This window comes from Eucyclogobius newberryi, unplaced genomic scaffold, assembly GCF_026437365.1.
Source record: "Eucyclogobius newberryi isolate DKJ021-1_F unplaced genomic scaffold, fEucNew1.0.hap1 SCAF_22, whole genome shotgun sequence".
Classification (NCBI taxonomy): Eukaryota; Metazoa; Chordata; class Actinopteri; order Gobiiformes; family Gobiidae; genus Eucyclogobius; species Eucyclogobius newberryi.
The window spans coordinates 3,218,822-3,246,479 of NW_027315857.1; positions in this window are offsets into that span (position 1 = coordinate 3,218,822).

Below are 27,658 nucleotides of genomic sequence, written 5' to 3' on the forward strand. Positions count from 1 at the left end.
TTATAGTTGTTTTTGTGTCTATTGCTTCAAAAGCATTTTCAGATAATTTGTGTGTTCTGAAGAAACTACAAGAGATATCTAAGCCATACTTTCTGTGCAAGAGGGGCTTGTACATCTGCACAACATGTCTTTTAAAGTTTGAACCTATCTTATTGCATTTTTGAGTTATAGCAGTTTTTAAGTTTTTATTGCTCCAAAAGCCTTTTCAGCCCATGAACAGTTGTTTGTGAGTTTCGAAAAAAGTGCAAGAACGATTCGAACCCCTTTTGCTGGGCAAGTAGGAGCTGTAAATCTACACAATATATAGTTTAAAGTTTGAGTCTATCATATTAGGTTTTGGATTTATAGCTGTTTTTGTGTCTATTGCTTCAAAAGCATTTTCACATAATTTGTGTGTTCTGAAGAAACTACAAGAGATATCTAAGCCATACTTTCTGTGCAAGAGGGGCTTGTACATCTGCACAACATGTCTTTTAAAGTTTGAACCTATCTTATTGCATTTTTGAGTTATAGCAGTTTTTACGTTTTTATTGCTCCAAAAGCCTTTTCAGCCCATGAACAGTTGTTTGTGAGTTTCGAAAAAAGTGCAAGAGCGATTCGAACCCCTTTTGCTGGGCAAGTAGGACCTGTAAATCTACACAATATATAGTTTAAAGTTTGAGTCTATCATATTAGGTTTTGGATTTATAGCTGTTTTTGTGTCTATTGCTTCAAAAGCATTTTCACATAATTTGTGTGTTCTGAAGAAACTACAAGAGATATCTAAGCCATACTTTCTGTGCAAGAGGGGCTTGTACATCTGCACAACATGTCTTTTAAAGTTTGAACCTATCTTATTGCATTTTTGAGTTATAGCAGTTTTTAAGTTTTTATTGCTCCAAAAGCCTTTTCAGCCCATGAACAGTTGTTTGTGAGTTTCGAAAAAAGTGCAAGAGCTATTCAAACCCTTTTTGCTGGGCAAAGTAGGACCTGTAAATCTACACAATATATAGTTTAAAGTTTGAGTCTATCATATTAGGTTTTGGATTTATAGCTGTTTTTGTGTCTATTGCTTCAAAAGCATTTTCACATAATTTGTGTGTTCTGAAGAAACTACAAGAGATATCTAAGCCATACTTTCTGTGCAAGAGGGGCTTGTACATCTGCACAACATGTCTTTTAAAGTTTGAACCTATCTTATTGCATTTTTGAGTTATAGCAGTTTTTACGTTTTTATTGCTCCAAAAGCCTTTTCAGCCCATGAACAGTTGTTTGTGAGTTTCGAAAAAAGTGCAAGAGCTATTTGAACCCTTTTTGCTGGGCAAGTAGGACCTGTAAATCTACACAATATATAGTTTAAAGTTTGAGTCTATCATATTAGGTTTTGGATTTATAGTTGTTTTTGTGTCTATTGCTTCAAAAGCATTTTCAGATAATTTGTGTGTTCTGAAGAAACTACAAGAGATATCTAAGCCATACTTTCTGTGCAAGAGGGGCTTGTACATCTGCACAACATGTCTTTTAAAGTTTGAACCTATCTTATTGCATTTTTGAGTTATAGCAGTTTTTAAGTTTTTATTGCTCCAAAAGCCTTTTCAGCCCATGAACAGTTGTTGGTGAGTTTCGAAAAAAGTGCAAGAGCTATTCGAACCCTTTTTGCTGGGCAAGAAGCACCTGTAAATCTACACAATATATAGTTTAAAGTTTGAGTCTATCATATTAGGTTTTGGATTTATAGCTGTTTTTGTGTCTATTGCTTCAAAAGCATTTTCAGATAATTTGTGTGTTCTGAAGAAACTACAAGAGATATCTAAGCCATACTTTCTGTGCAAGAGGGGCTTGTACATCTGCACAACATGTCTTTTAAAGTTTGAACCTATCTTATTGCATTTTTGAGTTATAGCAGTTTTTACGTTTTTATTGCTCCAAAAGCCTTTTCAGCCCATGAACAGTTGTTTGTGAGTTTCGAAAAAAGTGCAAGAGCTATTCGAACCCTTTTTGCTGGGCAAGAAGCACCTGTAAATCTACACAATATATAGTTTAAAGTTTGAGTTTATCATATTAGGTTTTGGATTTATAGCTGTTTTTGTGTCTATTGCTTCAAAAGCATTTTCAGATAATTTGTGTGTTCTGAAGAAACTACAAGAGATATCTAAGCCATACTTTCTGTGCAAGAGGGGCTTGTACATCTGCACAACATGTCTTTTAAAGTTTGAACCTATCTTATTGCATTTTTGAGTTATAGCAGTTTTTAAGTTTTTATTGCTCCAAAAGCCTTTTCAGCCCATGAACAGTTGTTTGTGAGTTTCGAAAAAAGTGCAAGAGCGATTCGAACCCCTTTTGCTGGGCAAGTAGGACCTGTAAATCTACACAATATATAGTTTGAAGTTTGAGTCTATCATATTAGGTTTTGGATTTATAGCTGTTTTTGTGTCTATTGCTTCAAAAGCATTTTCAGATAATTTGTGTGTTCTGAAGAAACTACAAGAGATATCTAAGCCATACTTTCTGTGCAAGAGGGGCTTGTACATCTGCACAACATGTCTTTTAAAGTTTGAACCTATCTTATTGCATTTTTGAGTTATAGCAGTTTTTAAGTTTTTATTGCTCCAAAAGCCTTTTCAGCCCATGAACAGTTGTTTGTGAGTTTCGAAAAAAGTGCAAGAGCGATTCGAACCCCTTTTGCTGGGCAAGTAGGACCTGTAAATCTACACAATATATAGTTTAAAGTTTGAGTCTATCATATTAGGTTTTGGATTTATAGCTGTTTTTGTGTCTATTGCTTCAAAAGCATTTTCAGATAATTTGTGTGTTCTGAAGAAACTACAAGAGATATCTAAGCCATACTTTCTGTGCAAGAGGGGCTTGTACATCTGCACAACATGTCTTTTAAAGTTTGAACCTATCTTATTGCATTTTTGAGTTATAGCAGTTTTTAAGTTTTTATTGCTCCAAAAGCCTTTTCAGCCCATGAACAGTTGTTTGTGAGTTTCGAAAAAAGTGCAAGAACGATTCGAACCCCTTTTGCTGGGAAAGTAGGACCTGTAAATCTACACAATATATAGTTTAAAGTTTGAGTCTATCATATTAGGTTTTGGATTTATAGCTGTTTTTGTGTCTATTGCTTCAAAAGCATTTTCAGATAATTTGTGTGTTCTGAAGAAACTACAAGAGATATCTAAGCCATACTTTCTGTGCAAGAGGGGCTTGTACATCTGCACAACATGTCTTTTAAAGTTTGAACCTATCTTATTGCATTTTTGAGTTATAGCAGTTTTTACGTTTGTATTGCTCCAAAAGCCTTTTCAGCCCATGAACAGTTGTTTGTGAGTTTCGAAAAAAGTGCAAGAGCTATTCGAACCCTTTTTGCTGGGCAAGAAGCACCTGTAAATCTACACAATATATAGTTTAAAGTTTGAGTCTATCATATTAGGTTTTGGATTTATAGCTGTTTTTGTGTCTATTGCTTCAAAAGCATTTTCAGATAATTTGTGTGTTCTGAAGAAACTACAAGAGATATCTAAGCCATACTTTCTGTGCAAGAGGGGCTTGTACATCTGCACAACATGTCTTTTAAAGTTTGAACCTATCTTATTGCATTTTTGAGTTATAGCAGTTTTTACATTTTTATTGCTCCAAAAGCCTTTTCAGCCCATGAACAGTTGTTTGTGAGTTTCGAAAAAAGTGCAAGAGCTATTTGAACCCTTTTTGCTGGGCAAGTAGGACCTGTAAATCTACACAATATATAGTTTAAAGTTTGAGTCTATCATATTAGGTTTTGGATTTATAGCTGTTTTTGTGTCTATTGCTTCAAAAGCATTTTCAGATAATTTGTGTGTTCTGAAGAAACTACAAGAGATATCTAAGCCATACTTTCTGTGCAAGAGGGGCTTGTACATCTGCACAACATGTCTTTTAAAGTTTGAACCTATCTTATTGCATTTTTGAGTTATAGCAGTTTTTAAGTTTTTATTGCTCCAAAAGCCTTTTCAGCCCATGAACAGTTGTTTGTGAGTTTCGAAAAAAGTGCAAGAGCGATTCGAACCCCTTTTGCTGGGCAAGTAGGACCTGTAAATCTACACAATATATAGTTTAAAGTTTGAGTCTATCATATTAGGTTTTGGATTTATAGCTGTTTTTGTGTCTATTGCTTCAAAAGCATTTTTACATAATTTGTGTGTTCTGAAGAAACTACAAGAGATATCTAAGCCATACTTTCTGTGCAAGAGGGGCTTGTACATCTGCACAACATGTCTTTTAAAGTTTGAACCTATCTTATTGCATTTTTGAGTTATAGCAGTTTTTAAGTTTTTATTGCTCCAAAAGCCTTTTCAGCCCATGAACAGTTGTTTGTGAGTTTCGAAAAAAGTGCAAGAGCTATTCAAACCCTTTTTGCTGGGCAAGTAGGACCTGTAAATCTACACAATATATAGTTTTAAGTTTGAGTCTATCATATTAGGTTTTGGATTTATAGCTGTTTTTGTGTCTATTGCTTCAAAAGCATTTTCAGATAATTTGTGTGTTCTGAAGAAACTACAAGAGATATCTAAGCCATACTTTCTGTGCAAGAGGGGCTTGTACATCAGCACAACATGTCTTTTAAAGTTTGAACCTATCTTATTGCATTTTTGAGTTATAGCAGTTTTTACGTTTTTATTGCTCCAAAAGCCTTTTCAGCCCATGAACAGTTGTTTGTGAGTTTCGAAAAAAGTGCAAGAGCTATTTGAACCCTTTTTGCTGGGCAAGTAGGACCTGTAAATCTACACAATATATAGTTTAAAGTTTGAGTCTATCATATTAGGTTTTGGATTTATAGCTGTTTCGAAAAAAGTGCAAGAGCTATTTGAACCCTTTTTGCTGGGCAAGTAGGACCTGTAAATCTACACAATATATAGTTTAAAGTTTGAGTCTATCATATTAGGTTTTGGATTTATAGCTGTTTTTGTGTCTATTGCTTCAAAAGCATTTTCAGATAATTTGTGTGTTCTGAAGAAACTACGAGAGATATCTAAGCCATACTTTCTGTGCAAGAGGGGCTTGTACATCTGCACAACATGTCTTTTAAAGTTTGAACCTATCTTATTGCATTTTTGAGTTATAGCAGTTTTTACGTTTTTATTGCTCCAAAAGCCTTTTCAGCCCATGAACAGTTGTTTGTGCGTTTCGAAAAAAGTGCAAGAGCGATTCGAACCCCTTTTGCTGGGCAAGTAGGACCTGTAAATCTACACAATATATAGTTTAAAGTTTGAGTCTATCATATTAGGTTTTGGATTTATAGCTGTTTTTGTGTCTATTGCTTCAAAAGCATGTTTACATAATTTGTGTGTTCTGAAGAAACTACAAGAGATATCTAAGCCATACTTTCTGTGCAAGAGGGGCTTGTACATCTGCACAACATGTCTTTTAAAGTTTGAACCTATCTTATTGCATTTTTGAGTTATAGCAGTTTTTAAGTTTTTATTGCTCCAAAAGCCTTTTCAGCCCATGAACAGTTGTTTGTGAGTTTCGAAAAAAGTCCAAGAGCTATTCAAACCCTTTTTGCTGGGCAAGTAGGACCTGTAAATCTACACAATATATAGTTTTAAGTTTGAGTCTATCATATTAGGTTTTGGATTTATAGCTGTTTTTGTGTCTATTGCTTCAAAAGCATTTTCAGATAATTTGTGTGTTCTGAAGAAACTACAAGAGATATCTAAGCCATACTTTCTGTGCAAGAGGGGCTTGTACATCTGCACAACATGTCTTTTAAAGTTTGAACCTATCTTATTGCATTTTTGAGTTATAGCAGTTTTTAAGTTTTTATTGCTCCAAAAGCCTTTTCAGCCCATGAACAGTTGTTTGTGAGTTTCGAAAAAAGTGCAAGAGCGATTCGAACCCCTTTTGCTGGGCAAGTAGGACCTGTAAATCTACACAATATATAGTTTAAAGTTTGAGTTTATCATATTAGGTTTTGGATTTATAGCTGTTTTTGTGTCTATTGCTTCAAAAGCATTTTCACATAATTTGTGTGTTCTGAAGAAACTACAAGAGATATCTAAGCCATACTTTCTGTGCAAGAGGGGCTTGTACATCTGCACAACATGTCTTTTAAAGTTTGAACCTATCTTATTGCATTTTTGAGTTATAGCAGTTTTTACGTTTTTATTGCTCCAAAAGCCTTTTCAGCCCATGAACAGTTGTTTGTAAGTTTCGAAAAAAGTGCAAGAGCGATTCGAACCCCTTTTGCTGGGCAAGTAGGACCTGTAAATCTACACAGTATATAGTTTAAAGTTTGAGTCTATCATATTAGGTTTTGGATTTATAGCTGTTTTTGTGTCTATTGCTTCAAAAGCATTTTTACATAATTTGTGTGTTCTGAAGAAACTACAAGAGATATCTAAGCCATACTTTCTGTGCAAGAGGGGCTTGTACATCTGCACAACATGTCTTTTAAAGTTTGAACCTATCTTATTGCATTTTTGAGTTATAGCAGTTTTTACGTTTTTATTGCTCCAAAAGCCTTTTCAGCCCATGAACAGTTGTTTGTGAGTTTCGAAAAAAGTGCAAGAGCGATTCGAACCCCTTTTGCTGGGCAAGTAGGACCTGTAAATCTACACAATATATAGTTTGAAGTTTGAGTCTATCATATTAGGTTTTGGATTTATAGCTGTTTTTGTGTCTATTGCTTCAAAAGCATTTTCACATAATTTGTGTGTTCTGAAGAAACTACAAGAGATATCTAAGCCATACTTTCTGTGCAAGAGGGGCTTGTACATCTGCACAACATGTCTTTTAAAGTTTGAGCCTATCTTATTGCATTTTTGAGCTATAGCAGTTTTTAAGTTTTTATTGCTCCAAAAGCCTTTTCAGCCCATGAACAGTTGTTTGTGAGTTTCGAAAAAAGTGCAAGAGCTATTTGAACCCTTTTTGCTGGGCAAGTAGGACCTGTAAATCTACACAATATATAGTTTAAAGTTTGAGTCTATCATATTAGGTTTTGGATTTATAGCTGTTTTTGTGTCTATTGCTTCAAAAGCATTTTTACATAATTTGTGTGTTCTGAAGAAACTACAAGAGATATCTAAGCCATACTTTCTGTGCAAGAGGGGCTTGTACATCTGCACAACATGTCTTTTAAAGTTTGAACCTATCTTATTGCATTTTTGAGTTATAGCAGTTTTTACGTTTTTATTGCTCCAAAAGCCTTTTCAGCCCATGAACAGTTGTTTGTGAGTTTCGAAAAAAGTGCAAGAGCTATTCGAACCCCTTTTGCTGGGCAAGTAGGAGCTGTAAATCTACACAATATATAGTTTAAAGTTTGAGTCTATCATATTAGGTTTTGGATTTATAGCTGTTTTTGTGTCTATTGCTTCAAAAGCATTTTCACATAATTTGTGTGTTCTGAAGAAACTACAAGAGATATCTAAGCCATACTTTCTGTGCAAAAGGGGCTTGTACATCTGCACAACATGTTTTTTAAAGTTTGAACTTATCTTATTGCATTTTTGAGTTATAGCAGTTTTTACGTTTTTATTGCTCCAAAAGCCTTTTCAGCCCATGAACAGTTGTTTGTGAGTTTCGAAAAAAGTGCAAGAGCTATTTGAACCCTTTTTGCTGGGCAAGTAGGACCTGTAAATCTACACAATATATAGTTTAAAGTTTGAGTCTATCATATTAGGTTTTGGATTTATAGCTGTTTTTGTGTCTATTGCTTCAAAAGCATTTTCAGATAATTTGTGTGTTCTGAAGAAACTACAAGAGATATCTAAGCCATACTTTCTGTGCAAGAGGGGCTTGTACATCTGCACAACATGTCTTTTAAAGTTTGAACCTATCTTATTGCATTTTTGAGTTATAGCAGTTTTTAAGTTTTTATTGCTCCAAAAGCCTTTTCAGCCCATGAACAGTTGTTTGTGAGTTTCGAAAAAAGTGCAAGAGCGATTCGAACCCCTTTTGCTGGGCAAGTAGGACATGTAAATCTACACAATATATAGTTTAAAGTTTGAATCTATCATATTAGGTTTTGGATTTATAGCTGTTTTTGTGTCTATTGCTTCAAAAGCATTTTCAGATAATTTGTGTGTTCTGAAGAAACTACAAGAGATATCTAAGCCATACTTTCTGTGCAAGAGGGGCTTGTACATCTGCACAACATGTCTTTTAAAGTTTGAACCTATCTTATTGCATTTTTGAGTTATAGCAGTTTTTAAGTTTTTATTGCTCCAAAAGCCTTTTCAGCCCATGAACAGTTGTTTGTGAGTTTCGAAAAAAGTGCAAGAGCTATTCAAACCCTTTTTGCTGGGCAAAGTAGGACCTGTAAATCTACACAATATATAGTTTAAAGTTTGAGTCTATCATATTAGGTATTGGATTTATAGCTGTTTTTGTGTCTATTGCTTCAAAAGCATTTTCACATAATTTGTGTGTTCTGAAGAAACTACAAGAGATATCTAAGCCATACTTTCTGTGCAAGAGGGGCTTGTACATCTGCACAACATGTCTTTTAAAGTTTGAACCTATCTTATTGCATTTTTGAGTTATAGCAGTTTTTAAGTTTTTATTGCTCCAAAAGCCTTTTCAGCCCGTGAACAGTTGTTTGTGAGTTTCGAAAAAAGTGCAAGAGCTATTCAAACCCTTTTTGCTGGGCAAAGTAGGACCTGTAAATCTACACAATATATAGTTTAAAGTTTGAGTCTATCATATTAGGTTTTGGATTTATAGCTGTTTTTGTGTCTATTGCTTCAAAAGCATTTTCACATAATTTGTGTGTTCTGAAGAAACTACAAGAGATATCTAAGCCATACTTTCTGTGCAAGAGGGGCTTGTACATCTGCACAACATGTCTTTTAAAGTTTGAACCTATCTTATTGCTTTTTTGAGTTATAGCAGTTTTTACGTTTTTATTGCTCCAAAAGCCTTTTCAGCCCATGAACAGTTGTTTGTGAGTTTCGAAAAAAGTGCAAGAGCTATTCGAACCCTTTTTGCTGGGCAAGTAGGACCTGTAAATCTACACAATATATAGTTTAAAGTTTGAGTCTATCATATTAGGTTTTGGATTTATAGCAGTTTTTGTGTCTATTGCTTCAAAAGCATTTTCACATAATTTGTGTGTTCTGAAGAAACTACAAGAGATATCTAAGCCATACTTTCTGTGCAAGAGGGGCTTGTACATCTGCACAACATGTCTTTTAAAGTTTGAACCTATCTTATTGCATTTTTGAGTTATAGCAGTTTTTACGTTTTTATTGCTCCAAAAGCCTTTTCAGCCCATGAACAGTTGTTTGTGAGTTTCGAAAAAAGTGCAAGAGCTATTTGAACCCTTTTTGCTGGGCAAGTAGGACCTGTAAATCTACACAATATATAGTTTAAAGTTTGAGTCTATCATATTAGGTTTTGGATTTATAGCTGTTTTTGTGTCTATTGCTTCAAAAGCATTTTCACATAATTTGTGTGTTCTGAAGAAACTACAAGAGATATCTAAGCCATACTTTCTGTGCAAGAGGGGCTTGTACATCTGCACAACATGTCTTTTAAAGTTTGAACCTATCTTATTGCATTTTTGAGTTATAGCAGTTTTTACGTTTTTATTGCTCCAAAAGCCTTTTCAGCCCATGAACAGTTGTTTGTGAGTTTCGAAAAAAGTGCAAGAGCGATTCGAACCCCTTTTGCTGGGCAAGTAGGACCTGTAAATCTACACAGTATATAGTTTAAAGTTTGAGTCTATCATATTAGGTTTTGGATTTATAGCTGTTTTTGTGTCTATTGCTTCAAAAGCATTTTCAGATAATTTGTGTGTTCTGAAGAAACTACAAGAGATATCTAAGCCATACTTTCTGTGCAAAAGGGGCTTGTACATCTGCACAACATGTCTTTTAAAGTTTGAACTTATCTTATTGCATTTTTGAGTTATAGCAGTTTTTACGTTTGTATTGCTCCAAAAGCCTTTTCAGCCCATGAACAGTTGTTTGTGAGTTTCGAAAAAAGTGCAAGAGCTATTCGAACCCTTTTTGCTGGGCAAGTAGGACCTGTAAATCTACACAATATATAGTTTAAAGTTTGAGTCTATCATATTAGGTTTTGGATTTATAGCTGTTTTTGTGTCTATTGCTTCAAAAGCATTTTTACATAATTTGTGTGTTCTGAAGAAACTACAAGAGATATCTAAGCCATACTTTCTGTGCAAGAGGGGCTTGTACATCTGCACAACATGTCTTTTAAAGTTTGAACCTATCTTATTGCATTTTTGAGTTATAGCAGTTTTTACGTTTTTATTGCTCCAAAAGCCTTTTCAGCCCATGAACAGTTGTTTGTGAGTTTCCAAAAAAGTGCAAGAGCGATTCGAACCCCTTTTGCTGGGCAAGTAGGACCTGTAAATCTACACAATATATAGTTTGAAGTTTGAGTCTATCATATTAGGTTTTGGATTTATAGCTGTTTTTGTGTCTATTGCTTCAAAAGCATTTTCACATAATTTCTGTGTTCTGAAGAAACTACAAGAGATATCTAAGCCATACTTTCTGTGCAAGAGGGGCTTGTACATCTGCACAACATGTCTTTTAAAGTTTGAACCTATCTTATTGCATTTTTGAGTTATAGCAGTTTTTAAGTTTTTATTGCTCCAAAAGCCTTTTCAGCCCATGAACAGTTGTTTGTGAGTTTCGAAAAAAGTGCAAGAGCTATTTGAACCCTTTTTGCTGGGCAAGTAGGACCTGTAAATCTACACAATATATAGTTTAAAGTTTGAGTCTATCATATTAGGTTTTGGATTTATAGCTGTTTTTGTGTCTATTGCTTCAAAAGCATTTTTACATAATTTGTGTGTTCTGAAGAAACTACAAGAGATATCTAAGCCATACTTTCTGTGCAAGAGGGGCTTGTACATCTGCACAACATGTCTTTTAAAGTTTGAACCTATCTTATTGCATTTTTGAGTTATAGCAGTTTTTACGTTTTTATTGCTCCAAAAGCCTTTTCAGCCCATGAACAGTTGTTTGTGAGTTTCGAAAAAAGTGCAAGAGCTATTCGAACCCCTTTTGCTGGGCAAGTAGGAGCTGTAAATCTACACAATATATAGTTTAAAGTTTGAGTCTATCATATTAGGTTTTGGATTTATAGCTGTTTTTGTGTCTATTGCTTCAAAAGCATTTTCACATAATTTGTGTGTTCTGAAGAAACTACAAGAGATATCTAAGCCATACTTTCTGTGCAAAAGGGGCTTGTACATCTGCACAACATGTTTTTTAAAGTTTGAACTTATCTTATTGCATTTTTGAGTTATAGCAGTTTTTACGTTTTTATTGCTCCAAAAGCCTTTTCAGCCCATGAACAGTTGTTTGTGAGTTTCGAAAAAAGTGCAAGAGCTATTTGAACCCTTTTTGCTGGGCAAGTAGGACCTGTAAATCTACACAATATATAGTTTAAAGTTTGAGTCTATCATATTAGGTTTTGGATTTATAGCTGTTTCTGTGTCTATTGCTTCAAAAGCATTTTCAGATAATTTGTGTGTTCTGAAGAAACTACAAGAGATATCTAAGCCATACTTTCTGTGCAAGAGGGGCTTGTACATCTGCACAACATGTCTTTTAAAGTTTGAACCTATCTTATTGCATTTTTGAGTTATAGCAGTTTTTAAGTTTTTATTGCTCCAAAAGCCTTTTCAGCCCATGAACAGTTGTTTGTGAGTTTCGAAAAAAGTGCAAGAGCGATTCGAACCCCTTTTTCTGGGCAAGTAGGACATGTAAATCTACACAATATATAGTTTGAAGTTTGAATCTATCATATTAGGTTTTGGATTTATAGCTGTTTTTGTGTCTATTGCTTCAAAAGCATTTTCAGATAATTTGTGTGTTCTGAAGAAACTACAAGAGATATCTAAGCCATACTTTCTGTGCAAGAGGGGCTTGTACATCTGCACAACATGTCTTTTAAAGTTTGAACTTATCTTATTGCATTTTTGAGTTATAGCAGTTTTTACGTTTGTATTGCTCCAAAAGCCTTTTCAGCCCATGAACAGTTGTTTGTGAGTTTCGAAAAAAGTGCAAGAGCTATTTGAACCCTTTTTGCTGGGCAAGTAGGACCTGTAAATCTACACAATATATAGTTTAAAGTTTGAGTCTATCATATTAGGTTTTGGATTTATAGCTGTTTTTGTGTCTATTGCTTCAAAAGCATTTTCAGATAATTTGTGTGTTCTGAAGAAACTACAAGAGATATCTAAGCCATACTTTCTGTGCAAGAGGGGCTTGTACATCTGCACAACATGTCTTTTAAAGTTTGAACCTATCTTATTGCATTTTTGAGTTATAGCAGTTTTTACGTTTTTATTGCTCCAAAAGCCTTTTCAGCCCATGAACAGTTGTTTGTGAGTTTCGAAAAAAGTGCAAGAGCTATTCAAACCCTTTTTGCTGGGCAAGTAGGACCTGTAAATCTACACAATATATAGTTTAAAGTTTGAGTCTATCATATTAGGTTTTGGATTTATAGCTGTTTTTGTGTCTATTGCTTCAAAAGCATTTTCACATAATTTGTGTGTTCTGAAGAAACTACAAGAGATATCTAAGCCATACTTTCTGTGCAAGAGGGGCTTGTACATCTGCACAACATGTCTTTTAAAGTTTGAACCTATCTTATTGCATTTTTGAGTTATAGTAGTTTTTACGTTTTTATTTCTCCAAAAGCATTTTCAGCCCATGAACAGTTGTTTGTGAGTTTCGAAAAAAGTGCAAGAGCTATTCAAACCCTTTTTGCTGGGCAAAGTAGGACCTGTAAATCTACACAATATATAGTTTAAAGTTTGAGTCTATCATATTAGGTTTTGGATTTATAGCTGTTTTTGTGTCTATTGCTTCAAAAGCATTTTCACATAATTTGTGTGTTCTGAAGAAACTACAAGAGATATCTAAGCCATACTTTCTGTGCAAGAGGGGCTTGTACATCTGCACAACATGTCTTTTAAAGTTTGAACTTATCTTATTGCATTTTTGAGTTATAGCAGTTTTTACGTTTGTATTGCTCCAAAAGCCTTTTCAGCCCATGAACAGTTGTTTGTGAGTTTCGAAAAAAGTGCAAGAGCTATTTGAACCCTTTTTGCTGGGCAAGTAGGACCTGTAAATCTACACAATATATAGTTTAAAGTTTGAGTCTATCATATTAGGTTTTGGATTTATAGCTGTTTTTGTGTCTATTGCTTCAAAAGCATTTTCAGATAATTTGTGTGTTCTGAAGAAACTACAAGAGATATCTAAGCCATACTTTCTGTGCAAGAGGGGCTTGTACATCTGCACAACATGTCTTTTAAAGTTTGAACCTATCGTATTGCATTTTTGAGTTATAGCAGTTTTTAAGTTTTTATTGCTCCAAAAGCCTTTTCAGCCCATGAACAGTTGTTTGTGAGTTTCGAAAAAAGTGCAAGAGCTATTCAAACCCTTTTTGCTGGGCAAAGTAGGACCTGTAAATCAACACAATATATAGTTTAAAGTTTGAGTCTATCATATTAGGTTTTGGATTTATAGCTGTTTTTGTGTCTATTGCTTCAAAAGCATTTTCACATAATTTGTGTGTTCTGAAGAAACTACAAGAGATATCTAAACCATACTTTCTGTGCAAGAGGGGCTTGTACATCTGCACAACATGTCTTTTAAAGTTTGAACCTATCTTATTGCTTTTTTGAGTTATAGCAGTTTTTACGTTTTTATTGCTCCAAAAGCCTTTTCAGCCCATGAACAGTTGTTTGTGAGTTTCGAAAAAAGTGCAAGAGCTATTCGAACCCTTTTTGCTGGGCAAGTAGGACCTGTAAATCTACACAATATATAGTTTAAAGTTTGAGTCTATCATATTAGGTTTTGGATTTATAGCAGTTTTTGTGTCTATTGCTTCAAAAGCATTTTCACATAATTTGTGTGTTCTGAAGAAACTACAAGAGATATCTAAGCCATACTTTCTGTGCAAGAGGGGCTTGTACATCTGCACAACATGTCTTTTAAAGTTTGAACCTATCTTATTGCATTTTTGAGTTATAGCAGTTTTTACGTTTATATTGCTCCAAAAGCCTTTTCAGCCCATGAACAGTTGTTTGTGAGTTTCGAAAAAAGTGCAAGAGCTATTTGAACCCTTTTTGCTGGGCAAGTAGGACCTGTAAATCTACACAATATATAGTTTAAAGTTTGAGTCTATCATATTAGGTTTTGGATTTATAGCTGTTTTTGTGTCTATTGCTTCAAAAGCATTTTCAGATAATTTGTGTGTTCTGAAGAAACTACAAGAGATATTTAAGCCATACTTTCTGTGCAAGAGGGGCTTGTACATCTGCACAACATGTCTTTTAAAGTTTGAACCTATCTTATTGCATTTTTGAGTTATAGCAGTTTTTAAGTTTTTATTGCTCCAAAAGCCTTTTCAGCCCATGAACAGTTGTTTGTGAGTTTCGAAAAAAGTGCAAGAGCTATTCGAACCCTTTTTGCTGGGCAAGTAGGACCTGTAAATCTACACAATATATAGTTTAAAGTTTGAGTCTATAATATTAGGTTTTGGATTTATAGCTGTTTTTGTGTCTATTGCTTCAAAAGCAATTTCAGATAATTTGTGTGTTCTGAAGAAACTACAAGAGATATCTAAGCCATACTTTCTGTGCAAGAGGGGCTTGTACATCTGCACAACATGTCTTTTAAAGTTTGAACCTATCTTATTGCATTTTTGAGTTATAGCAGTTTTTAAGTTTTTATTGCTCCAAAAGCCTTTTCAGCCCATGAACAGTTGTTTGTGAGTTTCGAAAAAAGTGCAAGAGCTATTCGTACCCTTTTTGCTGGGCAAGTAGGACCTGTAAATCTACACAATATATAGTTTAAAGTTTGAGTCTATCATATTAGGTTTTGGATTTATAGCTGTTTTTGTGTCTATTGCTTCAAAAGCATTTTCACATAATTTGTGTGTTCTGAAGAAACTACAAAAGATATCTAAGCCATACTTTCTGTGCAAGAGGGGCTTGTACATCTGCACAACATGTCTTTTAAAGTTTGAACCTATCTTATTGCATTTTTGAGTTATAGCCGTTTTTACTGTTTTATTGCTCCAAAAGCCTTTTCAGCCCATGAACAGTTGTTTGTGAGTTTCGAAAAAAGTGCAAGAGCTATTCGAACCCTTTTTGCTGAGCAAGTAGGACTTATAAATCTACACAATACATAGTTTAAAATTTGAGTCTATCATATTAGGTTTTGGATTTATAGCTGTTTTTGTGTCTATTGCTTCAAAAGCAATTTCAGATAATTTGGTGTGTTCTGAAGAAACTACAAGAGATATCTAAGCCATACTTTCTGTGCAACAGGGGCTTGTACATCTACACAACATATCTTTTAAAGTTTGAACTTTTCATATTGCATTTTTGAGTTATAGCAGTTTTTACTGTTTTATTGCTCCAAAAGCCTTTTCAGCCCATGAACAGTTGTTTGTGAGTTCTGAAAAAAGTGCAAGAGCCATTGAAACCGTATTTGCTGGGCAAAGTAGGACCTGTAAATCTACACAATATATAGTTTAAAGTTTGAGTCTATCATATTAAGTTTTGGATTTATAGCTGTTTTTGTGTCTATTGCTTCAAAAGCAATTTCAGATAATTTGTGTGTTCTGAAGAAACTACAAGAGATATCTAAGCCATACTTTCTGTGCAAGAGGGGCTTGTACATCTGCACAACATGTCTTTTAAAGTTTGAACCTATCTTATTGCATTTTTGAGTTGTAGCAGTTTTGACTGTTTTATTGCTCCAAAAGCCTTTTTAGCCCATGAACAGTTGTTTGTGAGTTTCGAAAAAAGTGCAAGAGCTATTCGAACCCTTTTTGCTGGGCAAGTAGGACCTGTAAATCTACACAATATATAGTTTAAAGTTTGAGTCTATCATATTAGGTTTTGGATTTATAGCTGTTTTTGTGTCTATTGCTTCAAAAGCATTTTCAGATAATTTGTGTGTTCTGAAGAAACTACAAGAGATATCTAAGCCATACTTTCTGTGCAAGAGGGGCTTGTACATCTGCACAACATGTCTTTTAAAGTTTGAACCTATCTTATTGCATTTTTGAGTTGTAGCAGTTTTTACTGTTTTATTGCTCCAAAAGCCTTTTCAGCCCATGAACAGTTGTTTGTGAGTTTCGAAAAAAGTGCAAGAGCTATTTGAACCCTTTTTGCTGGGCAAGTAGGACCTGTAAATCTACACAATATATAGTTTAAAGTTTGAGTCTATCATATTAAGTTTTGGATTTATAGCTGTTTTTGTGTCTATTGCTTCAAAAGCAATTTCAGATAATTTGGTGTGTTCTGAAGAAACTACAAGAGTTATCTAAGCCATACTTTCTGTGCAAGAGGGGCTTGTACATCTGCACAACATGTCTTTTAAAGTTTGAACCTATCTTATTGCATTTTTGAGTTATAGCCGTTTTTACTGTTTTTATTGCTCCAAAAGCCTTTTCAGCCCATGAACAGTTGTTTGTGAGTTTCGAAAAAAGTGCAAGAGCTATTTGAACCCTTTTTGCTGGGCAAGTAGGACCTGTAAATCTACACAATATATAGTTTAAAGTTTGAGTCTATCATATTAAGTTTTGGATTTATAGCTGTTTTTGTGTCTATTGCTTCAAAAGCAATTTCAGATAATTTGGTGTGTTCTGAAGAAACTACAAGAGATATCTAAGCCATACTTTCTGTGCAAGAGGGGCTTGTACATCTGCACAACATGTCTTTTAAAGTTTGAACCTATCTTATTGCATTTTTGAGTTATAGCCGTTTTTACTGTTTTATTTCTCCAAAAGCCTTTTCAGCCCATGAACAGTTGTTTGTGAGTTTCGAAAAAAGTGCAAGAGCTATTCGAACCCTTTTTGCTGGGCAAGTAGGACCTGTAAATCTACACAATATATTGTGTAAAGTTTGAGTCTATCATATTAAGTTTTGGATTTATAGCTGTTTTTGTGTCTATTGCTTCAAAAGCAATTTCAGATAATTTGGTGTGTTCTGAAGAAACTACAAGAGATATCTAAGCCATACTTTCTGTGCAAGAGGGGCTTGTACATCTGCACAACATGTATTTTAAAGTTTGAACCTATCTTATTGCATTTTTGAGTTATAGCCGTTTTTACTGTTTTATTTCTCCAAAAGCCTTTTCAGCCCATGAACAGTTGTTTGTGAGTTTCGAAAAAAGTGCAAGAGCTATTCGAACCCTTTTTGCTGGGCAAGTAGGACCTGTAAATCTACACAATATATAGTGTAAAGTTTGAGTCTATCATATTAGGTTTTGGATTTATAGCTGTTTTTGTGTCTATTGCTTCAAAAGGATTTTCAGATAATTTGGGTGTTCTGAAGAAACTACAAGAGATATCTAAGCCATACTTTCTGTGCAAGAGGGGCTTGTACATCTGCACAACATGTCTTTTAAAGTTTGAACCTATCTTATTGCATTTTTGAGTTATAGCCGTTTTTACTGTTTTATTGCTCCAAAAGCCTTTTTAGCCCATGAACAGTTGTTTGTGAGTTTCGAAAAAAGTGCAAGAGCTATTCAAACCCTTTTTGCTGGGCAAGTAGGACCTGTAAATCTACACAATATATAGTTTAAAGTTTGAGTCTATCATATTAGGTTTTGGATTTATAGCTGTTTTTGTGTCTATTGCTTCAAAAGCATTTTCAGATAATTTGTGTGTTCTGAAGAAACTACACGAGATATCTAAGCCATACTTTCTGTGCAAGAGGGGCTTGTACATCTGCACAACATGTCTTTTAAAGTTTGAACCTATCTTATTGCATTTTTGAGTTATAGCAGTTTTTAAGTTTGTATTGCTCCAAAAGCCTTTTCAGCCCATGAACAGTTGTTTGTGAGTTTCGAAAAAAGTGCAAGAGCTATTCGAACCCTTTTTGCTGGGCAAGTAGGACTTGTAAATCTACACAATATATAGTTTAAAGTTTGAGTCTATCATATTAGGTTTTGGATTTATAGCTGTTTTTGTGTCTATTGCTTCAAAAGATTTTTCAGATAATTTGTGTGTTCTGAAGAAACTACAAGAGATATCTAAGCCATACTTTCTGTGCAAGAGGGGCTTGTACATCTGCACAACATGTCTTTTAAAGTTTGAACCTATCTTATTGCATTTTTGAGTTATAGCCGTTTTTACTGTTTTATTGCTCCAAAAGCCTTTTCAGCCCATGAACAGTTGTTTGTGAGTTTCAAAAAAAGTGCAAGAGCTATTTGAACCCTTTTTGCTGGGCAAGTAGGAGCTGTAAATCTACACAATATATAGTTTAAAGTTTGAGTCTATCATATTAAGTTTTGGATTTATAGCTGTTTTTGTGTCTATTGCTTCAAAAGCAATTTCAGATAATTTGGTGTGTTCTGAAGAAACTACAAGAGATATCTAAGCCATACTTTCTGTGCAAGAGGGGCTTGTACATCTGCACAACATGTCTTTTAAAGTTTGAACCTATCTTATTGCATTTTTGAGTTATAGCCGTTTTTACTGTTTTATTTCTCCAAAAGCCTTTTCAAATCATCAAATCAAATCAATTTATTTTTGTAAGGCCCAAAATCACAACAACAGTTGCCTCTGAGGGCCACAGGGAGAAATGAATCAACAATGTCTGTGGTGGCGATGGAGTCAGACAATGTCTGTGGTGGCGATGAAGTCAGACAATGTCTGTGGTGGCGAGGGACGATGTCCCAGGGTCCTCTGTCCTTAGACTCTCCTTCTCGGCCAGGAAAAACTACAAAAAAAAAAACCTCTTTGGGAAAAAAGCGTAGAAACCTGGAGGAGTTCCAGTGAAGGAGAGATCCGACTCTCACAGACGGACAGACGGACACGAGGAGACTGGAGCTGGACCCACTCTTCAGGCAGATGAGGGACCGACTGAGGCGAACTGGACCCACTCTTCAGGCAGATGAGGGACCGTCGGAGTCGAGCAGGACCCACTCATCAGGCAGATGAGGGACCGTCGGAGGCGAACTGGACCCACTCTTCAGGTGGATGAGGCACCGTCGGAGGCGAGCTGGACCCACTCTTCAGGCAGATGAGGGACCGACTGAGGCGAACTGGAGCCACTCTTCAGGCAGATGAGGGACCGTCCACATGGGGCAGGGACCACTTCACCAGGAGAGGGACATCTGGGTCCACAGGTCCTCAGGAGTGAGAGAAAGAAAAAGAAGGCGGTGAACAGTTTGCAAGTGGAATTAAAAAATAAATATTGTTTGATAGCATAAGTAGTCAGAAGAAGAGGATAGTGCTCAAGCTGTCATACTTCCCCCAGCACAGTTACTCCTAGGGCAGCGTAGCTGAAGCTGTGGGTTTATCTTTCTGTTCCTAACTACTCTGACCATAAGCGATTTCGAAGAGGAACGTTTTAAGCCTGGACTTAAATGAAGAGACTGTGTCAGCATATTTAACATGGGTCGGGAGCTGATTCCATAACACAGGAGCTTGGTAGCTAAACGCTCTACCTCCTACAGTACTTTTAGAGACTCTTGGCACCACCAGAAGGCCGGCATTCTGAGAGCGAAGAGCTCTGTTTGGATGATATGGTTCTATAGCATCTTTGAGGTAGGATGGGGCCATGTCATTTATGGCTTTGTAGGTCAAGAGTAGAATTTTGAATTTGATTCTGGACTCGACGGGGAGCCAGTGAAGAGACTTCAGCACTGGCGTAATGTGCTCTCTTCTTTTTGTTCCTGTTAGTAATCTTGCTGCTGCATTTTGAACCAGTTGAAAGCTTTTTATGGAGCTTTTAGGACACGCTGCAAGCAGGGAGTTACAGTAGTCTAATCTAGTCGTTACAAATGCATGGATAAGTTTTTCGGCATCACTTTTAGGCAGGATTCTTCTGATTTTGGCGATGTTGCGCAAATGGAAATAGGCTGTTTTACAAGCTTGATTTATATGAGCTTTAAATGAGAGCTCCTGGTCAAATAAGACTCCAAGGTTTCTTACAGTAGAACTGGAGGCTACACTGACATTGTCCAGTGTGACTATCAGCTCAGATAGAGCGTCTCGTAGATGCTTAGGGCCAAGCACAATGACCTCGGTTTTTTCAGGGTTAAGAAGCAGGTAGTTTAGTGTCATCCAGGTTTTTATCTCCTTCACACAAGTACTAAGTCTGTCTACTTGATCGCTCTGATCAGGTTTCATTGATAAATACAGCTGAGTGTCGTCTGCATAGCAGTGGAAGTTAATGTCATGCTTTCTGATAATGTTGCCTAATGGTAGCATATAAAGAGTAAACAGAATTGGACCGAGTACCGAACCCTGTGGCACACCGTAAATTACTTTAGAGCTTGGTGAGGAGCTCTGGTTTACATTAACAAATTGGAACCTATCAGATAGATAGGATTTAAACCAGCTGAGGGCTGTTCCTCCAACACCTACATCACATTCTAACCTCTGCAGTAGAATGTTGTGGTCAATGGTGTCAAACGCTGCGCTGAGGTCCAACAGAACCAGGATTGAGACCAGTCCATCGTCAGCGGCTAATAACAAATCATTTGTGACTTTAACTAGTGCAGTTTCAGTGCTGTGGTGGGCTCTGAACCCTGACTGGAAAACTTCAAATAAGTTATTGTCCTGCAGGTGGCGACAAAGCTGTTTTACTACAACTTTTTCAAGGATTTTAGAGACGAAGGGAAGATTTGAAATAGGTCTGTAGTTTACCAATAGGTCGGGATCTAGATTAGGCTTTTTCAGAAGAGGTTTAATGACTGCATGTTTGAAGGACTGTGGAACATAGCCACTTTCGAGTGAAGTATTTATTATATTAAGAATAGGGTCTATAATTAGGGGAAGAATGTCTTTGAGGAGTCTGCTTGGAATGGGGTCTAGGACACAAGTTGAGCTTTTAGAGGACATAATGGCTGAAGTTATCTCTGCTTGATCAACAGCTGTGAACCTTTCTAAGTTTACAGGTGGATTTATATGGGACGTTAGATTTACAGCTTGGGCTAGTTCAGGGCTAATAGCGGGGGTAATTTCATCTAATTTATCTCTGATTGTTTTTATTTTATTATTAAAAAATAGGAGGAAATCATCAGAGCTAAGTGTAGCTGGGATTGAGGGCTCTACTGCACTGTGACAGTTTGTTAGCCTAGCTACAGTGCTGAAAAGGAATTTAGTGTTACTTTTGTTGACTTCTATTAGATTTGAATAATATCTGGTTTGGGCCTTACGCAGAGCCTGCTTATAGGACAGCAGGCAACTTTTCCATGCTTTTAGGAATTCTTCGGTGTGAGAGCGACGAAATAATCCCTCTAACTTTCTAACTCTTTGTTTATGTGAACGCAGTTCTTGGTTGTACCATGGGGAGGCGCGCTTTGGCCTAATGACCTTCTGTTTTAACGGCGCGACAACGTCAAGAGCAGACTTCAGAGAATTCATGGTCAAGTCGACACATTGATCACTTAAACTGGGACTAAAACTGTTCTCAGCAGGATCACATGACATGTCACTGAATATTGGCTCTATTATTTCTTTGAATTTTGAGATAGATTTTTCAGATATTGTCCTTTTCATTATAACTTTATTTTGTGGGACTGGATGATCTTTAAGAATAAACTGAAAGGTAATTAGGAAATGATCTGACAATATAGGGTTTTGAGGGAGGACACTGAGGTCACTAATCTCTGTTCCATACGTTAGGACAAGATCCAGAGTGTTCTTGTGAGTGTGAGTCGGTTTATTTACATTCTGAGTGAAACCAATGCTGTCTAACAAGGCGCTGAAGGCATTACTGAGAGCGTCATCACTCATGTTCACGTGGATATTAAAGTCTCCAACTATAACTATTTTATCCCAGGCTAACACTAAGTTTGATATAAAGTCAGAAAACTCTGTTAAAAACTCTGAGTAGGGACCAGGAGGTCGGTAGATAACTATGAACAAAACTCCTTTTTGGTTTTTCATATTTGGACATGTGATTGACAGCATAAGGCTTTCAAATGAGTGAAATGCATTGTTAGTTTTAGGGCTCATGAGTAGGCTTGAGTGGGAGATCACTGCCACACCACCACCTCGGCCTGTGCTCCTGGCAGTCTGAAAGTTAACATGGCTGGGTGGGGTGGACTCATTTAGTCTGACGTAGTCGTCTTGTTGAAGCCACGTTTCAGTTAGAGCTAGAAGATCTATGTTATAGTCACTAATTAATTCATTAACTAAGAGCGATTTGGAGGAAATTGCTCTAATGTTTAGCAGTCCACATTTTACGTGTTTATTCATTTGTGTATTTGTGATTGTTATTTTCCTTAAGTTATTTGGTCTGACGCCTGAAATATTTTTTCTGAGATGTGACTTTTTGGCATTATTTGTACGAGGGACACGAGGGACACGAGGGACACACACAGTCTCTATCTGTCTTGAATCTGAACACTTCACAGGTAACAGAACGGGCGAGAGTTCAGCGACAGAGGAGCGTCTTGAACTGCTGCTCTGCACCTGGGGCTCATCCCTAGATGGTCACTTAACACGACTAAGACTATCGGTCAAATTCCGAACTAATAGGGATGTACCCTCCGAAGTCGGATGGATGCCATCCCTGCGTATGAGCCCGGGCTTTCCCCAAAACGCACTCCAGTTATCAATAAAGACAACGTTGTTTTGAGGGCACCATCTGGATAACCAGTTGTTGAATGCTGAGAGACGGCTGTACAATTCAGCATTGATCCGATTGGGCAGGGGACCAGAAAATATTACAGTGTCCGACATCGACTTCGCTAGGTCACACACCGCGGCTACTTTTCAGCCCATGAACAGTTGTTTGTGAGTTTCGAAAAAAGTGCAAGAGCTATTCGAACCCTTTTTGCTGGGCAAGAAGCACCTGTAAATCTACACAATATATAGTTTAAAGTTTGAGTCTATCATATTAGGTTTTGGATTTATAGCTGTGTTTGTGTCTATTGCTTCAAAAGCATTTTCAGATAATTTGTGTGTTCTGAAGAAACTACAAGAGATATCTAAGCCATACTTTCTGTGCAAGAGGGGCTTGTACATCTGCACAACATGTCTTTTAAAGTTTGAACCTATCTTATTGCATTTTTGAGTTATAGCAGTTTTTAAGTTTGTATTGCTCCAAAAGCCTTTTCAGCCCATGAACAGTTGTTTGTGAGTTTCGAAAAAAGTGCAAGAGCTATTCGAACCCTTTTTGCTGGGCAAGTAGGACTTGTAAATCTACACAATATATAGTTTAAAGTTTGAGTCTATCATATTAGGTTTTGGATTTATAGCTGTTTTTGTGTCTATTGCTTCAAAAGATTTTTCAGATAATTTGTGTGTTCTGAAGAAACTACAAGAGATATCTAAGCCATACTTTCTGTGCAAGAGGGGCTTGTACATCTGCACAACATGTCTTTTAAAGTTTGAACCTATCTTATTGCATTTTTGAGTTATAGCCGTTTTTACTGTTTTATTGCTCCAAAAGCCTTTTCAGCCCATGAACAGTTGTTTGTGAGTTTCAAAAAAAGTGCAAGAGCTATTTGAACCCTTTTTGCTGGGCAAGTAGGAGCTGTAAATCTACACAATATATAGTTTAAAGTTTGAGTCTATCATATTAAGTTTTGGATTTATAGCTGTTTTTGTGTCTATTGCTTCAAAAGCAATTTCAGATAATTTGGTGTGTTCTGAAGAAACTACAAGAGATATCTAAGCCATACTTTCTGTGCAAGAGGGGCTTGTACATCTGCACAACATGTCTTTTAAAGTTTGAACCTATCTTATTGCATTTTTGAGTTATAGCCGTTTTTACTGTTTTATTTCTCCAAAAGCCTTTTCAGCCCATGAACAGTTGTTTGTGAGTTTCGAAAAAAGTGCAAGAGCTATTCGAACCCTTTTTGCTGGGCAAGTAGGACCTGTAAATCTACACAATATATAGTGTAAAGTTTGAGTCTATCATATTAGGTTTTGGATTTATAGCTGTTTTTGTGTCTATTGCTTCAAAAGGATTTTCAGATAATTTGGGTGTTCTGAAGAAACTACAAGAGATATCTAAGCCATACTTTCTGTGCAAGAGGGGCTTGTACATCTGCACAACATGTCTTTTAAAGTTTGAACCTATCTTATTGCATTTTTGAGTTATAGCAGTTTTTAAGTTTTTATTGCTCCAAAAGCCTTTTCAGCCCATGAACAGTTGTTTGTGAGTTTCGAAAAAAGTGCAAGAGCTATTCGAACCCTTTTTGCTGGGCAAGAAGCACCTGTAAATCTACACAATATATAGTTTAAAGTTTGAGTCTATCATATTAGGTTTTGGATTTATAGCTGTGTTTGTGTCTATGGCTTCAAAAGCATTTTCAGATAATTTGTGTGTTCTGAAGAAACTACAAGAGATATCTAAGCCATACTTTCTGTGCAACAGGGGCTTGTACATCTGCACAACATATCTTTTAAAGTTTGAACTTTTCATATTGCATTTTTGAGTTATAGCAGTTTTTACTGTTTTATTGCTCCAAAAGCCTTTTCAGCCCATGAACAGTTGTTTGTGAGTTCTGAAAAAAGTGCAAGAGCCATTGAAACCGTATTTGCTGGACAAAGTAGGACCTGTAAATCTACACAATATATAGTTTAAAGTTTGAGTCTATCATATTAGGTTTTGGCTGTTTTTTGTTTTTATAGCTTCAAAAGCATTTTCAGTTCATTTGTGAGTTCTGAAGAAACTGCAAGAGATATCTAACCCATACTTTCTGAACAAGAAGGGCTTGTACATCTGCACAACATATCTTTTAAAGTTTGAACTTATCTTATTGCATTTTTGAGTTATAGCAGTTTTTACTGTTTTATTGCTCCAAAAGCCTTTTCAGCCCATGAACAGTTGTTTGTGAGTTCTGGGAAAAAGTGCAAGAGCCATTGAAACCCTATTTGCAGGGCAAGTTGGACCTGTAAATCTACACAATATATAGTTTAAAGTTTGAGTCTATCATATTAAGTTTTGGATTTATAGCTGTTTTTGTGTCTATTGCTTCAAAAGCAATTTCAGATAATTTGGTGTGTTCTGAAGAAACTACAAGAGATATCTAAGCCATACTTTCTGTTCAAGAGGGGCTTGTACATCTGCACAACATATCTTTTAAAGTTTGAACCTATCTTATTGCATTTTTGAGTTATAGCCGTTTTTACTGTTTTATTTCTCCAAAAGCCTTTTCAGCCCATGAACAGTTGTTTGTGAGTTTCGAAAAAAGTGCAAGAGCTATTCGAACCCTTTTTGCTGGGCAAGTAGGACCTGTAAATCTACACAATATATAGTGTAAAGTTTGAGTCTATCATATTAGGTTTTGGATTTATAGCTGTTTTTGTGTCTATTGCTTCAAAAGGATTTTCAGATAATTTGGGTGTTCTGAAGAAACTACAAGAGATATCTAAGCCATACTTTCTGTGCAAGAGGGGCTTGTACATCTGCACAACATGTCTTTTAAAGTTTGAACCTATCTTATTGCATTTTTGAGTTATAGCAGTTTTTAAGTTTTTATTGCTCCAAAAGCCTTTTCAGCCCATGAACAGTTGTTTGTGAGTTTCGAAAAAAGTGCAAGAGCTATTCGAACCCTTTTTGCTAGGCAAGAAGCACCTGTAAATCTACACAATATATAGTTTAAAGTTTGAGTCTATCATATTAGGTTTTGGATTTATAGCTGTGTTTGTGTCTATTGCTTCAAAAGCATTTTCAGATAATTTGTGTGTTCTGAAGAAACTACAAGAGATATCTAAGCCATACTTTCTGTGCAACAGGGGCTTGTACATCTGCACAACATATCTTTTAAAGTTTGAACTTTTCATATTGCATTTTTGAGTTATAGCAGTTTTTACTGTTTTATTGCTCCAAAAGCCTTTTCAGCCCATGAACAGTTGTTTGTGAGTTCTGAAAAAAGTGCAAGAGCCATTGAAACCGTATTTGCTGGACAAAGTAGGACCTGTAAATCTACACAATATATAGTTTAAAGTTTGAGTCTATCATATTAGGTTTTGGCTGTTTTTTGTTTTTATAGCTTCAAAAGCATTTTCAGTTCATTTGTGAGTTCTGAAGAAACTGCAAGAGATATCTAACCCATACTTTCTGAACAAGAAGGGCTTGTACATCTGCACAACATATCTTTTAAAGTTTGAACTTATCATATTGCATTTTTGAGTTATAGCAGTTTTTACTGTTTTATTGCTCCAAAAGCCTTTTCAGCCCATGAACAGTTGTTTGTGAGTTCTGGGAAAAAGTGCAAGAGCCATTGAAACCCTATTTGCAGGGCAAGTTGGACCTGTAAATCTACACAATATATAGTTTAAAGTTTGAGTCTATCATATTAGGCTTTGGATTTATAGCTGTTTTTGAGTCTATTGCTTCAAAAGCATTTTTACATAATTTGTGTGTTCTGAAGAAACTACAAGAGATATCTAAGCCATACTTTCTGTGCAAGAGGGGCTTGTACATCTGCACAACATGTCTTTTAAAGTTTGAACCTATCTTATTGCATTTTTGAGTTATAGCCGTTTTTACTGTTTTATTGCTCCAAAAGCCTTTTCAGCCCATGAACAGTTGTTTGTGAGTTTCGAAAAAAGTGCAAGAGCTATTCGAACCCTTTTTGCTGGGCAAGTAGGACCTGTAAATCTACACAATATATAGTTTAAAGTTTGAGTCTATCATATTAAATTTTGGATTTATAGCTGTTTTTGTGTCTATTGCTTCAAAAGCATTTTCAGATAATTTGTGTTTTCTGAAGAAACTACAAGAGATATCTAAGCCATACTTTCTGTGCTAGAGGGGCTTGTACATCTGCACAACATGTCTTTTAAAGTTTGAACCTATCTTATTGCATTTTTGAGTTATAGCAGTTTTTAAGTTTTTATTGCTCCAAAAGCCTTTTCAGCCCATGAACAGTTGTTTGTGAGTTTCAAAAAAAGTGCAAGAGCTATTCGAACCCTTTTTGCTGGGCAAGTAGGACTTGTAAATCTACACAATATATAGTTTAAAGTTTGAGTCTATCATATTAGGTTTTGGATTTATAGCTGTTTTTGTGTCTATTGCTTCAAAAGCATTTTCAGATAATTTGTGTGTTCTGAAGAAACTACAAGAGATATCTAACCCATACTTTCTGTGCAAGAGGGGCTTGTACATCTGCACAACATGTCTTTTAAAGTTTGAACTTTTCATATTGCATTTTTGAGTCATAGCAGTTTTTACTGTTTTATTGTATTGAGTAATTAAGTACAGTAATGTATTAATAACTGGCTTTAGTCATTTTAGTCATCTGGCACAGTTTCATCTCATCATCATTTTATAGCATTACAACCTTAATATTTTACTCTTACTTTAGCCGACTGGACCACATTAAAATGCACCAGAATACACGAAAAAGGTCTGAAAATCTCTGGGGTAGGGCCCCCAGACCCCCCCCTGTTCATTAATTTAAACTGCTGATGTGGCTGTCGACCCTTAACGCCCACAAATACGCCCAAAAACATATCTGGTTGGTGTGTTATTTGTACAGGGAGTAGGAATGTCAGCAGAATACCAAGTTGCATTGTGGGATTTAAATTATCAATATTTGAGCTTGTGAGGTTCTGAGAATATACCTAGATGGCAAACCGACGCCCTGGCGTTTTGGTGCGCTTTGTTTGCGTTGAAGAAAGTTCCCATATGTGAATTGTTCTCTGACAATGGCAATAAAACTGATTATGATGACGTGGTGAGGGGCCCCCAAAAATATTTTTGCTTAGGGCCCCCTGAAGGCTT